Genomic DNA, 10,210 nt, shown 5'->3' on the forward strand with positions numbered 1-10,210 from the left:
ACGTCCCGAACCCCAGTCAGTACCCACTTGTCGTCGACCCCATCATTGGCAATACCCGGCTCACTAAGGTATTGATGGACGGAGGCAGCGGCCTCAACATCCTCTATGCCAACACCCTGGAGCTCCTGGAGCTCGACCAGTCGTAGCTCCAGGGTGGCGCCGCGCCTTTTCACGGCATTGTGCCGGGGAAACGCATGCGGGCCCTCGGGCGCATTGACCTGCCCGTCTGCTTCGGTACTCCCTCCAACTACTGCAAGGAGGTCCTCACCTTCAAGGTGGTTGGGTTCAAGGGAACCTACCACGCCATCCTGGGGTAGCCGTGCTATGCCAAGTTCATGGCGGTCCCCAACTACACGTACCTCAAGCTCAAGATGTCGGGCCCCAACGACGTCATCACTATCGAGTCCACGTACGAGCATGCATACGACTGTGACGTCGAGTGCATCGAGTACGCCAAGGCTATCGTGGAGGCCGAGACCCTCATCATCAACCTCGACCAGCTCGGCAGCGAGGTGCCCGACTCCAAGCGTCACGTCGGGACTTTTGAGCCTGCGGAGGCCATCAAACTCATCCCGGTCAACCCCACCTGCCCCGACGACCGGGCGCTGAGGATCAGTGCCACCCTCGACATCAAATAGGAAGCCGTGCTCATTGACTTTCTCTGCACAAATGCCGATATGTTCGCATGGAGTCCCTCGGACATGCCAGGCATACCGAGGGAGGTTGCCGAGCACGTCTTAGACATCTGGGGCGGCTCCAGGCTGGTGAAGCAGCGCCTACGCCGATTCGACGAGAAAAAGCATAGAGCCATCAGCGAGGAGGTGCAGAAGCTTTTGGCAGCTAGATTCATCAAGTGTCCTATCCGAAGTGGTTAGCTAACCCTATGTTAGTCAAAAAGAAAAATAGAAAGTGGAGGATGTGTGTAGACTACATCGGTTTGAATAAAGCCTGTCCGAAAGTCCCTTTTCCATTACCTCGGATTGACCAAATCGTTGACTCCACTACAGGATGCGAAACCCTGTCTTTCCTTGATGCGTATTCCGGTTACCATCAAATCAAGATGAAAGAGTCCGACCAGCTCGTTACTTCTTTTGTCACGCCATTCGGCATGTACTGCTATGTGACTATGCCATTCGGCCTCAGAAATGCAGGGGCCACATACCAGCGGTGCATGACCCAGGTCTTTGGCGAGCACATCGGGCGAACCGTCAAGGCCTATGTGGACGACATTGTGGTCAAGTCTAGAAAGGCCGAGGATCTCATCGACGACCTGGAGATAGCCTTCAAATGCCTCAGAGAAAAGGGCATCAAGCTCAACCCCGAGAAGTGTGTGTTCGGGGTTCCCCGAGGCATGCTCTTGGGGTTCATAGTCTCAGAACGCGGCATCGAGGCCAACTCGGAGAAGGTTAGCGCAGCCGTAGTAGTCGAAAGGTAGGAAGAGGGGCACGCTCTACCCATCCAATGACCTATCTACTTCATCAGCGAAGTACTCTCCGAGACCAAAATGCGCTACCCCCACATCCAGAAACTGATCTACGCCGTAGTCTTGGCTCGACGTAAGCTGTGTCACTACTTCGAATCCCACCCGGTAATCGTGGTGTCGTCTTTCCTGCTGGGGGAGATAATCCATAACCGGGAGGCCTCGGGTAGGATAGCCAAGTGGGCCGTTGAACTCATGGGGGAGGCTCTGTCCTTTACGCCTCAAAAAGCGATCAAATCTCAGGTCTTGGCTGATTTTGTGGCAGAGTGGACTGACACCCAACTACCATCTGCCCCAGTCTAGGCAGAATACTAGACCATGTACTTCGATGTGTCTCTAATGAAGACCGGGGTGGTGCGGGCCTGCTCTTCATCTCACCCCTCGAAGTACACATGTGCTACATGATTTGGCTCCACTTCGCCGCCTCCAACAACACAACCGAATACGAAGCCCTCGTCAACGGCTTGCAGATTGCTATCGAACTTGGAGTACGGCGCCTCGATGTGCAGGGCGACTCGCAGCTTGTCGTCGATTAGGTGATGAAGGAGTCGAACTACCATGACCCTACGATGGAGGCGTACTGTAAGCTGGTACGTTGCCTTGAAGACAAGTTTGACGGTCTCGAGCTTAACCACATCGCGCGTAAATTCAATGAGGCCGTAGACGAACTGGCAAAGATGGCATCGGTGCAGGCCCCGGTCCCCCTGAATGTTTTTGCCAGAGACCTCCACAAGCCTTCCATCGACCATGTCTCAGCAGCAGGAGAGGGCCCACCGATCAAGTTCACCGCAGGGCTCGAGGCCCCCTCCATCGCCGAGACCCCTTCGGCCAAGCCCGAGGTTATGGAAGTAGACGCAGAGCCTCCTGAGGCCAACCAGGGCATGGACTGGCGGGTCCCATTCCTTGATTGCCTTGTCCGAGGAGAGCTCCCTGCAAACAAGACCAAAGCTAGACAGCTTGCGCGACGAGTCAAGACTTACGTCCTCAGCAACGGTGAGTTGTACCGGCGAAGCCCATCTGGTGTCCTCCAGCGATGCATCACCACCGAGGCAGGCCAAGCCCTACTTTGGGACTTGCACGTAGGGGCCTACGGGCACCATGCGGTGCCTCGGACGCTCATCGGAAATGCCTTCCGCCAAGGGTTCTACTGGCCAACGGCGGTTGCTGATGCCACCAAGCTAGTATGCTCCTACGAGGGATGCCAGTACTATGCGTGGCAAACGCACCTCCCGGCACAAGCCCTCCAAACCATCCCCGCTACATGGCCCTTCATCGTGTGGGGGCTGAACATGGTTGGGCCTCTATAGAAAGCCCCCGAGGGCTACACCCATCTGTTGGTAGCAATCGATAAGTTCTCCAAGTGGATCGAGGCTCGTCCGATCAATCAAATCAAATCCGAGCAAGCAGTGCTGTTCTTCACTGATATCATCCATAGGTTCAGGGTTCCGAACACCATCATCACTAACAACAGGACGCAATTCACCGACTGCAAGTTCCTAATGTTCTGCGATGACCACCACATCCGTGTGGCCTGGTCGGCCGTGGGACACCCTAGGACGAATGGCCAAGTAGAACGTGCCAATGGCATGATCCTACAGGGCCTCAAGCCAAGAATATACAACCGATTGAAGAAGTTTAGCAAGAAATGGCTCGCCGAACTCCCATCAGTCATCTGGAGTCTGAGGAATACCCCAAGCCGAGCCACGGGGTTCACATCGTTCTTCCTGGTCTATGGGGCCAAAGCCATCCTCCCCACTGACTTGGAGTACGGTTCCCCGAGGCTTCGAGCCTACAACGAGCAGAGCAACCGCACTACCCGCGAGGATGCCCTCGACCAACTAGAGGAAGCCCGAGACGTTGCGTTGCTTCATTCGGCCAAATACCAGCAAGCTCTACGGCGCTATCAAGCCCGGCGCGTTCCCGGCGCGTTCGAAGCCGAGACCTGAAGGTAGGCGACCTGGTGCTGAGGCTAAGGCAGAGCAACAAGGACCGCCACAAGCTGACCCCGCCATGGGAAGGACCGTACATCATCGCCCAAGTGCTGAAGCCTGGGACCTACAAGCTAGCTAACGAGAAGGGTGAAATCCTCACCAATGCTTGGAACATAGAACAGCTACATCGCTTTTACCCTTAAAATTTCCAAGCATTGTATACATTGTTTCTCGGAATACAATTAAGAAGCGTTCTTTAGTTGTTCTAATTTTTTAAGAAACCCACCGAGCCCATCACAGGCCTCGGTATTATGATAACACCATAAGGGAGACTTAGCTCTGCCTCTGTAAAGGTGCCCACTATGGGGCTCGCACAGGACATGGCTCTGCCTCTACAGAACTGAGCCTCCCTCTAGGGCTAGAAGGAGGGACTCCCCCCTAAGTCCCATGCACCATTTTTTAGTCGTTTTTCGAAAAAATTCCTACGCCAAACTCTCTAGTGTGCCCTGACAAGTCGATTGTGAAAAAACCTAAGGACCGAAAGACTGTCTCAAGGCCAGAAGGCCGGCTGAGTCACAAGACGGCCTATGCCTTTGGCCTATGGCACTCCCTCGCCACCTTTTGCCCGAGGGGCAGCTTAGGCTCTAAGGAAGTTTTTTGCAAGAAACTTGTTCAGAAATGAGACAGAGGGCAGAGGCTCGAAAATACAATGAAAAATGATTAAAGAAGCGTAGTCACACAATTACTTTAAAAAGGCCTCAACGGCCACCAGTGTTATGATAGGGTAACATAATCCCTAATCTATTTACATGGCCTCTTGGGCCTAGGTCAAGCCTCAGGGTCTCCAGCATCGGCGGATGGCGTAGGAGGGACCACCTCCTCTTCGAATAGCTTGGCCAACGCCACGCCGGGGTCCTCCGCCGCCTCCATCAGCTTTGTGACCTCCTCGTCGGCCTCCCCGTCATCATCAGGCAGGACGTAGCCATCGCTGATGGCCTTGAGGTCGACGCCGATGTAGCGTGAGGCAATGATAGCCAGGGCACGCTTAACACCCGTATGCAGTGCCCCTCGGAGTCGCTCGCGCACTTGGCCGCTCAACACAATGAGGCGGCTGCCGAGGGAGCTTCCTAACTAGACCCCCTCGACCTCTAGGGCTTCACAGGTGGCATGGGTGGCACTCTTCAGCACATCGTGCTCCCCGATCTCGGTCTCGAGCACCGCCTACACGGCGACAAAAGCCTTGGCTGCCCGGGTGACCTCCTTCTCCAGCTCTGCGCCAAAAGAAACGGAATGAGGTTGAGCGTAAAGGAAAACAAGCCAAATAAGGGCGGAAGCCTACGGGACTCACCCTCGGCCTTCTCCTCCTAGCGTCGGGCCTCGACCCGAGAGGCCTTGGCTTTCTCCTTCCAGCGTCGGGCCTCGACCTGAGAAGCCTCAGCCTTCTCCTCTAGGCGCTGACCTCGACCCGGGAAGCCTCGGCCGCCCTAGAAGCCTCTCCCTCCAGCTCTGTATCACACCAAGGAGTTGGGGGGCAAACACAAGAAAAACAAATAAAACAAGGGGAATAAGACTCACCCTCGACCTTTCCCCTCCAGACCACAGCCTCAGTCCGGGAAGCCTCAGCTGCCTTGAGGGCCTCATCCAAGGCACCTTTCATCAGTTGGTGTGCACCCTACTCCATCCCCAGCTGTCCAGCAAGGGCCTTGATAGAGGTCGTGGCTTCTCTAGCCCAGGACCTGAAGGCGTCTCGATCACCGGCCATGCGGGTCAGCTCCTCCTCCAACTCCTTGACCCATGCCGCCAAGGGGGTGACCTGCTCCTGAGCCGCCACTACAGCAGCCTTCATATCGGTACTGCATAAGCAGAGGTCCTCCATCTCCATGCTCCGCGCCGATAGAAGCTCGTTGGCACGAGCAAGTAGGTCCTTCTACCGCTGGAGCTGGTCCTAAACGTCCCTCTCCCGCCGGAGAAAGACTGACTTCCCAAGAGACCGAGTCTCGAGCTCCTGGGTAAGTAGAACAGGGGTCATTCACTACAAGAAAACTCGAAAAAAGACGACACCACATGAGAAAAGACTCTTGGGGTCAGTAACTGGGCGAAGAAGTCCGCCGTCGATGAGCGACTGCAGCGTCTCCACGGTGATGTCGGACTGACCCCAAGAGTCCGCCTCAATGACAACAACGCCGGCCATGGGTGCGACAGAGAATATGACTACAACGGTGAGCCTCTCTCGCTCTCTCTACCTCACCTCTCTCTCTCCTTCTCCCCGACGCTCTCTGTTCTAGCAACGGCTCAAGGGCGGCAAGGGCAAATGTAGGCAAGGTAAGGAGAGGAGGGGCGGGGCTCATTGCGTATTTATGCAGGAAGAAGGTGAAACGGGTGGGTGATGAAATCGAGAAAGTTTCCCCCAGATCCAACGCAGTTAATCCAGATCTGATTTTACCGCCCACGCACCCACCTTTCCCTCATTAATCGAGCGAACAGTTATGTTCCATCCGCTAACACGACGTCGCGTCCGACCACTGCAGTGGCAGGTGCCGTTCCACCTCCCCAAGAAAATCGCCTCAAAAGGCACGCCTGCTGTTGTCGAACCAGTGGGGGGAGGGAATATCCCCCACCCAATTCCTTTCAGACGAAGGAACTAGGCGCCGAGCCTGCTACGGTCTAGGGGTTCGAAGGCTGGGCCCTCGAGGGTTTCGATAGCCGCCCTAGGGCAACAGAGTCAGGGACGACTATGGGCGAGCCCATACGGGGCCGAGACCCAAGCAAGCGAAACGCTTGGGACGCCCTAAGTCGTGTCTGAGACCGACAAGGAGGTCTCCGAATGGGATCCCACCGTAGGGAGGCACCGAGCCACCGGGGCCCAGCGAACGGCCCCGGCACCCACTAGAGAAACCCTCTGATACTCTTGGAGTGCATCTCTGGACCGCTAGCCAACCCCTAGTGAATGGGGCACGGGCCTCCACTCGAACTTACCCGATAACAGCTCACCAGAAGTGCCACTGCTCGCGCCCATTGAGGGTAGCCTGGCATATTCCACCCCTCCTTTCGAACAAAAAGGAAGCGTGAGGGTCATACAAAAAGCTAGGGGAACCCCTGACGGCCCTCTCGCTCTGTGCATAGGCTAAGGGGCTCTTCCTGCAACGTTGCCGAGACCCAGCGACCCAGGCTCGCACTCGAGGGGGCTCGGCAAACAACCCCTCCTTCTGAACGAAAAGGATGCGCGAGGGTCATACAAAAAGCTAGGGGAACTCCTGACTGCCCTCTTGCTCCGTGTAGAGGCTAGGGAGCTCTTCCTACAAATATGCCGAGACCCCGCGACCCAGGCTCGCACCCGAGGGGGGCTCGGCCAACAAACCCTCATGCACGAGGGGCGCACAAAAAAGCCAGGGGTACTCCTAATCACCCTCTCGCTCCGTGCAGAGGCTCAGGGGCTCTTTCTGCAACCTTGCCGAGACCCAGCGACCTAGGCTCACACTCGAGGGGCTCGGCAAACAACCCCTCCGTCCAAATGAAAAGGACGCGCGAGGTGGCATGAAAAGCTAGGGGAACCCCCGACCGCCCTTTCGCTCCGTGCGGAGGCTCGGGGGCTCTTCCTGCACCCAGGACGAAGACAAGCAACCTAAGCTCGCACTTGAAGACCCGAAAAAACACGATAAAGGGCATCGAGCCCGTTACGGTCCAGGGGTTCGAAGGTTGGGCCCCTGAGGGTTTCGACAGCCGCCCCAAGGCAGCAGAGTCAGGGACAACTATGGGCGAGCCCATGCATGGCCAAGGACCGAGTAAACAATCGCTCGAGATGCCCTAAGTCGTGTCCAAGACCGGTAGGGAGGTCTCCGAATGGGATCCCATCGTAGAGAGGCATCGAGCCACCGGGGCCCAGCGAGCGGCCCCGGCACCCACTAGAGAAACCCTTCGGTACTCTTGGAGTGCATCTCTAGACCGCTAGACGACCCCTAGCGAATGGGGCACGGGCCTCCACTCGGACTTACCCGATAACAGCTCACCGGGGGTGTCACTGCTCGCGCCCACCGAGGGTAGCATGGCACCCTCCACCCCTCTTTCTGAATGAAAAGGATGCGTGAGGGCCGCACAAAAAGCCAGGGGAACCTCTGATGGCCCTCCCGCTCTGCGCAGAGGCTAGGGGGCTATCCCTGCAACCTCGCTGAGGCTCAGCGACCCGAACTCACACTCATGGGCCTGGCAAACGTAATAAAACCCCTCTCACAACGCAAGAAAAGCCCCTGGAGGAATAAATCCACTCCTCCAGGGCCTCAGGGGCTACACCCGGCAGGTGCGCTCACGCGCACCAACTGAGGCCTCGAGTACGAAACACCATCCCGCCAAGAGCTGCTATGAGCCGAGTCTCGACAAAACCTCAAAGAGAGCGCGCACACTCTCCCTGAGGCTCAGGGGCTACTGTCGGGTACCACGAGAAGGGATCCCCTAAGCAACAATCAAAAAATCGCTTAGACTCCATCAAAGTCAAAGCCAAGGGACAACTATTGGCCAAACCCCGGCCATGTCCGAAGCCACCCACTCTCTGCCTCGCTAGAGGCCTCGCATGGAAAGGCCTCGGCCGGCCTACTAAATCTCCGCCTCGCTAAAGGCCTCACACGGAGGGCCTCGGACGGCCTACCGATTTTTCATCTCGCTCGAGGCCTCGCGAGAAAGGCCTCGGCCGAGGAACCAATTCTCCGTCTCGCTAGAGGCCCCGCGCGTACAGCCTCAGACAAGACGCCGATTCTCTACCTCGCTCAAGGCCGGCTCGGCAAAACAACCCCGTCGCCTCCGCCTCGACCAACTTCCCGAACAAGACGTCACATCCGACCGGCGCGTTCGACTGCTCCCGCGGTATCAGCCGAACGACGGCTCGACACAGCAGCGTGGCCGACTGGACACCAGTCACATCGAAGCCATGCCGCCCGAGATAGGACAGGACAGGGGTTACCAACCACTGTGCTCGGTACTATGCCCACGACCGATGCCTGTACTGCACTGTGCTACCTAACCCCTGCTCTAGAAACAACGCGGCGTGCGGAGTCAAGTCCAGGTTACTATAGCCTCGGAATCAGTGCACAGAACCAACTGCTCCCTCCACGCCGTGGCAGTCTACTTCGAGGTCTCGGCAACCTCGGGATTCATGCCTGCTGAGCCCCTACAACGGCTCGGCCTTGGCACCAACTGGGCCTCGGCTCCTCACATAGTCAACGCACAGCAACTAGCACGTCGCTCGCCAGGCCCTGCATCCAGCAATCACTGGAGCTCCCACGTCGCACAAGTTCGGATGTGACCGGCGAGTTGCTCCAGCACTTCAAGGGTAGGACCACTCCATCAACCATGCCGCCATAGTAATAGGCTACAGGGCTCGGACATGCCGCCTCTGTTCGCACGACGCCGCATAGCTTACACATGTATCACCCCTGTCCCCCCTTCAACTATAAAAGGGAGTGATTTGGGCCATTTCTGAAGGGGGCGAGAAAGGCAGACGGATTCATGAGGTAGACGAACACACACTCGACATTCTGTAACGCGCACGCTTCTCCGCTGCCTGAGACCAAGATCTCAAGTCATCCACGCCGCTCCACGCAAAGACCTGGGACTAGCTCCCTCTCTTGCCCTGCTTGTAACCCTCTACTACGAGCATTTCGGTGCAAGGAATACAAGATCGATCTCTCAGACTGGATGTAGGGCACCCATTGCCCGAACCAGTATAAACCTTGTGTCTCTTTGCATCACCATCCAGGATTAGGGGCACGTAATACGTTTTTACTAGTTGGTTGAGGACTCGCCGGTCCAAAACACCGACAAGATGCATCTGTGCCCCGCCTTTTTTCCCCAACACCTCTCTCGCCCAGGAAAAGACAGCTAGCGTCGAAAACCACGGTGAAAGGAAAGCTGCAAGAGTTAGATTAGTGCACCCGTGGTGAACTCTGTTTATTCGGAGCAGGTTACGTGCATCTCGACGAACTCGAGCTGCTGCCTGCTGTCGGGCGGTTTATACTTAAATTAAGCGCAACTTGTGTCATCGATTGAGTATCAAACAACGCCTATGCGATGCCCGGTGTGGCGCAGTGTTTTTGCCTTCAAAGTTGTAAGCATATATTTTCTTACATATAATAAGAAAGTAGTAGTAGTAAGCAAGTTGAGTACAACGCTACAAGTTGCACATGCGCAGCGTACACCGCATTATGTGCCGGCTCAAAACCATGTAAAGTATGTACTCGCTTTGTAACTAACATCTTAATCCAAGCTCAGCTTTGCTTTCATTTCCTTGTTATTATCCGCCTTTATTTGACTAGCAACCACAAATAGTTTTCTTAATGATTTGATTTTCCTTCAACATAGTGATGAGGACCATTGAAAGAGACAGTGCCCAATTGGCTCACTTCATTTGGTGAGACGAACTTGGACATGTATGATGTATCATGGCATTCGTTAGGAAATCAAAGTCATCTTCTAAGAAAAAAAGGCATAATTAAATCCAAGGAGCGGGTAAAGTAAAGTCTAAAAGAGTTTTATGATGAAAGATATTTATCGGAATTGCATAGGTCTATCGAACTTGGTTAACTTTTTCTCTGTCTCCAATGCAATAAAGAGTATACTCTTGATTTTATAGCTATTATGGATACCCAAAAAAAGGCATATAAAAAACGAATTAGGCCCACCTATCTGATGCTACTAAGGCCATGTTTGGATCCCTCCAGTTTTTGCCAGTTTCTACGAATCTAGTTTTGAAAACTAGGTGGAATCCAAACAAGCCAGTTTTTGCTCCCAGTTTTTGCCAGATTCTTAAAAA

The sequence above is a fragment of the Miscanthus floridulus genome, chromosome 13 (assembly GCF_019320115.1).
Source record: "Miscanthus floridulus cultivar M001 chromosome 13, ASM1932011v1, whole genome shotgun sequence".
NCBI classification, from domain to species: Eukaryota; Viridiplantae; Streptophyta; class Magnoliopsida; order Poales; family Poaceae; genus Miscanthus; species Miscanthus floridulus.